The 5,125-nt window shown below is 39.6% G+C and overlaps 1 pseudogene; it reads left to right on the top strand.

Moving 5' to 3' along the window:
- Positions 1-2,136: 2,136 nt before the first annotated feature.
- On the top strand, positions 2,137-2,255 carry LOC118020525 (annotated as a pseudogene).
- The last annotated feature ends 2,870 nt before the right edge of the window (positions 2,256-5,125 follow it).

Here is a 5,125-nt window from a genome sequence, read left to right as displayed (position 1 = left end):
CAAAATCCTTGAGGAGAACACAGGCAGCAACCTCTTCAACGTCAGCCACAGCAACTTCTTCCTAGACACATCACCGAAGGCAAGGGAAGCAAGGGCAAAAATGAACTATTGGGATTTCATCAAAATAAAAAGCTTTTACACAGCAAAGGAAAAAGTCAATAAAATCAAGAGACAACGGACAGTTTGGGAGAAGATATCTGCATATGACATATCAGATAAAGGTCTATTATCCAAAATCTATAAAGAACTTATCAAACTCAACACCCAAAGAAAAAATGATCCAATCAAGAAGTGCGCAGAAGACATGAACAGACATTTTTCCAAAGAACACATCCAAATGGCCAACAGACACATGAAAAAGTGCTCAACATCGCTCAGCATCAGGGAAATCCAAATCAAAACCTCAATGAGATACCACCTCACACCAGTTAGAATGGCTAAAATTAACAAGTCAGGAAACAACAGATGTTGGCGGGGATGCGGAGAAAGGGGAACCCTCCTACACTGTTGGTGGGAATGCAAGCTGGTGCAGCCACTCTGGAAAACAGTATGGAGGTTCCTCCAAAAGTTGTAAATAGAGCTACCCTATGACCCAGCAATTGCACTACTGGGTATTTACCTCAAAGATACAAATGTAGTGATCCAAAGGGGTACACGCACCCCAATGTTTATAGCAGCAAAGTCCACAATAGCTAAACTGTGGAAAGAGCCAAGATGTTCATTAACAGATGAATGGATAAAGAAGATGTGGTATATATATAAAATGGAATACTATACAGCCATCAAAAAATGAACTCTTTCCATTTGCATCGACATGGATGGAACTACAAGGTAGTATGCTAAGTGAAATAAGTCAATCAGAGATAAGTATCCTACAATCTCACTGATATGAGGAATTTGAGAAACAAGACAGAGGACCATAGGGGAAGGGAGGGAAAAATGAAAGAAGATGAAAGCAGAGAGGGCGACAGACAATAAGAGACTCTTAATCTCAGGAAACAAACTGAGGGTTGCTGGAGTGGAGGTGCGTGGGAGGTATTGGGTGGCTAGGTGACGGATATTGGGGAGGGTATGTACTATTGTGAGCACTGTAAATTGTGTAAGACTGATAAGTCACAGACCTGTATCCTTGAAACAAATAATATGTTATATGTTAATAAAAAAAAAAATTTAAAAAAAATGTAACAAGAGACAAAGAAGGACACTATATTATAATAAAGAGGACAATCCAACAAGAAGATATAACAACTGTAAATATATATGCACCCAACATAGGAGCACATATATATAAAACACAAATACATAAAACAGCTAATAACAAACATAAAGAAACTAATCTATGGTAATACAGTAATAGTAGGGGACTTTAGCACTCCCCTTATATCAATGGATAGATCATCCAAACAGAAGATCAACAAGGAAATAATGGCTTTGAATGATAAACTGGACCAGATGGAATTAACAGATATATTCAGAAGATTTTGTCCTAAAACAGCAGAATACACATTCTTTTCAAGTGCACATGGAACATTCTTCAGAACAGATGACATATTAGGCCACAAAGCAAGTCTCAACAAATTCAAAAGATCAAAGTCATACCTTGCATCTTTTCTGACCATCATGTTATGAAACTAGAAATCAATCATAAGAAAAAATATGAAAAGAACACAAATACATGCAGGATAAGTAACATGCTACTGAACAATGGATGGGTCAACCAAGAAATCAATGAAGAAATAAAAAATTACATGGAAACAGATGAAAATGGAAATGCAGTAGTCCAAAATCTTTGGGATACAGCAAAAGCAGTCTAAGAGGGAACTTTATAGCAATAGAAGTCTACCTTAAGAAGGAAGAACAATCTCAAATAAATAACCTAAACTTACACCTAAAGGAGCTAGAAAAAGAACAAATGAAATGCAAAACCAGCAGAAAGAAGGAAAAATAAATAATAAATATTAGAGCAGAAATGACTGATATAGAAACTAAAAACCAATAAAACAGATCAGTGAAACCAGGAGCTGGTTATTTGAAAAACATCAACAAAACTGATAAACCTCTAGCAAGACTCATCAACAAAAAGAGAGGACTCAAATAAACAAAATTGGAAATAAAGGAGGAGCAATAACACGTAACATCAGATGTAGTGGCAGTATCGTAGCCAATGAGGTTTATCTGAGGCGCGATTATTGCTAATAGAAAAATACAAACAATTTTAAGAGAATGTTGTGAAAAATTATATGCCAACAAATTGGACAGACCAGAAGAAATGGATAAATTCCTAAAAACATATAACCTACCAAAACTGAATTTAAAAAAAAATAGAAAATTTTGATTCAGCTGGATAGGGATCAAACCATTCTGAACACCTACAAACTCAACAGGAGATCGAAGCAAAGAAGAGCAACAACTCTCTCATCAGAAAAGCCACCACTCTCTGGAAGGTAGGACGTGCAGAAAAGTGAATCCGAGGCAATATTCGGGAGGATAGATGGCGGGGGAGGGGCCTCCGTCGGCCGCTTCTGGCAAGTGATAGAACCACAGAGCACGAAATCGGAACTTTTAAAAGTCTGCTCCGCCGAGGGACGTCACTCTGGTGGCTAAGTGGGGGGTGGAACCCTCCGGGACAGTGTGGTCTCAGGACCCTCGGGGTCACAGAAAGACCGGGGATGCCAGAGTGTGGCAGAGCTCCCATGTAACGGAGCAGGGAAGCCGGCTGCAGAGGCAGAGCCCAGGCGTGGGTTTTCACCTCGGGGTTGCCATAAACCGTGATCCGCGGCACAGTAAGGCCACTGCTCCTCCAGCAGGGACCCAACAAGCAGCAGATCCGGGGAGACTCACCTTCCTCCCCGAGGAGGAGCTGCGCGGAAGTGCACCGCAGGGATCTGCTGGGTTTGGAGACTCCACCCGGGGTTGGGTGCCAGAGATAGAAAGGCGCGGTCACAGGCCAGATGAGCATGGAGTGAAGCCGGAGACCGGGGAGAGGGGAGTGACTGACAGCTTTTCTCTGGGGGCCCACTGAGGAGCGGGGCCCCGAGTTCTCAGCTCCTCTGGGGCAGAGATTGGGAGGCCGCCATTTTCACTCTCCGCCTCCAAAGCTGTACGGAAAGCTCGCAGGGAACAAAAGCCCGGGAGAGCAAACCCGAGCAGATTACTTAGCTGGGAGGGGGCAAGGGTGGGGCAATTCCGCCTCCGGCAAAGACATTTGGAAACCACGGCAACAGGCCCCTCCCCAGAAGATCAGCGAGAACAGCCAGCCAAGACTAAGTTTACCGATCAATGAGAATGGCAGAACTCCAGCGCTAGGGGAATACTGCACATAGAATTCATGGCTATTTTACCATGATTCTTTAGTCTTTCAAAGTTAATTTTTTTTTGACTGTCTTTTTTCTTTTTTTTTTTTTTGAATTTTTCTTTTTCCCTTTTTCAACCATCTTATCAATCCCTTTTTTTAAAAAACATTTTTATTTTTCATTTTGGAGTTATATTCCATCCCTTCATAGTAGTTACCTGTATTTTTGGCATATATATATATAAGTTGTTCTCTCTTTAAAATTTTGAGATAGTTTCTTCCAACAGATTAAAATATACCCTAAATCTCTAGTATATGGTTTTTTCTACTCCCCTGCTGAATCACGTTCTCTCCCTTTTTTTTCTTTTTTCTTTTTTTAAATCCTCTTCTTTCTTTTTTCAAACAACTTACCAATTTCTTTTATAAAATTTTTTATAATTTCCATCTTTACAGTCATAATCCATCCCTTCATCATATCAACCCTTATTTTTGTACATACATAAGTTTTTCTTTCTTTAAAATTTTGGGAGGCACTTTCTTCTAAAAGACCAAAATACACCCCAAATCTAGGGTGTGGCACTGATCTATATACCAGCTTGATCATATTTGATCACATTCTGGATTTTTTTGTTGTTGTTGTTTTGTTTTGTTTGTTTTGTTTGTTTTTATCTTTATCTTATTCTTTTTTCTCTCTTTCTGTTTCTTTTTCCACTGCTTCAGGTCTTTTCTGATTTGTTTAGAGTATATTTTCTGGGGACGTTGTTACTCTGCTAGCATTTTATTCTCTCATTAATCTATTCTCCTCTGCACAAAATGACAAGATGGAAAAAATCACCTCAACAAAAAGAACAAGAGGTAGTACCGACTGCCAGGGACCTACTCAATACGTACATTAGTACGATGTCAGATCTAGAGTTCAGAATCATCACTTTAAAGATACTAGCTGGGCTTGAAAAAAATATGGAAGTTATTAGAGAAACCCTTTCTGGAGAAGTAAAAGAACTAAAATCTAAACAAGTAGAAATCAAAAAGGCTATTAATGACGTGCAATCAAAAATGGGGGCGCTAATTGCTAGGATAAATGAGGCAGAAGAGAGAATCAGTAATATAGAAGACCAAATGATGGAAAATAAAGAAGCTGAGAAAAAGAGAGATAGACAACTACTGGATCACGAGGACACAATTCGAGAGATAAGCGATGCCATAAGATGAAGCAACATTAGAATAATTGGGATCCCAGAAGAAGAAGAAAGAGAGAGAGGGGCAGAAGGTATATTGGAGCAAATTATAGCAGAGAACTTCCCTAATATGGGGAAGGAAACAGGCATCAAAATCCAGGAAGCACAGAGAACCCCTCTCACAATCAATAAAAATAGGTCAACACCACAACATCTAATAGTAAAACTTACCAGTCTCAGAGACAAAGAGAAAATCCTGAAAGCAGCTCGGGAGAAGAGATATGTAACCTACAGTGGTAGAAACATTAGATTGGCAACAGACCTATCCACAGAGACCTGGCAGGCCAGAAAGGACTGGCAGGGTATATTCTGAGCACTAAATGAGAAAAATATGGAGCCAAGAATACTATATCCAGCTAGGCTGTCATTGAAAATTGAAGGAGAAATAAAAAGCTTCCAGGACAAACAAAAACTAAAGGAATTTGCAAACACAAAATCAGCCCTACAAGAAATATTCAAAGGGGTGCTCTAAGCAAAGAGAGAGCCTAAAAGCAACATAGACCAGAAAGGAACACAGACAATATACGGTAAGAGTCACCTTACAGGCAATACAATGGCACTAAATTCCTATCTTTCAGTAGTTACCCTGAATGTA

This window comes from Mirounga leonina, unplaced genomic scaffold (assembly GCF_011800145.1).
Source record: "Mirounga leonina isolate KUSES-001 unplaced genomic scaffold, KU_Mleo_1.0 Mir_173, whole genome shotgun sequence".
Taxonomy (NCBI): domain Eukaryota; kingdom Metazoa; phylum Chordata; class Mammalia; order Carnivora; family Phocidae; genus Mirounga; species Mirounga leonina.
The sequence above is the reverse complement of the archived record's forward strand: the minus strand, read 5'-3'. Positions and strand labels throughout refer to the sequence as shown.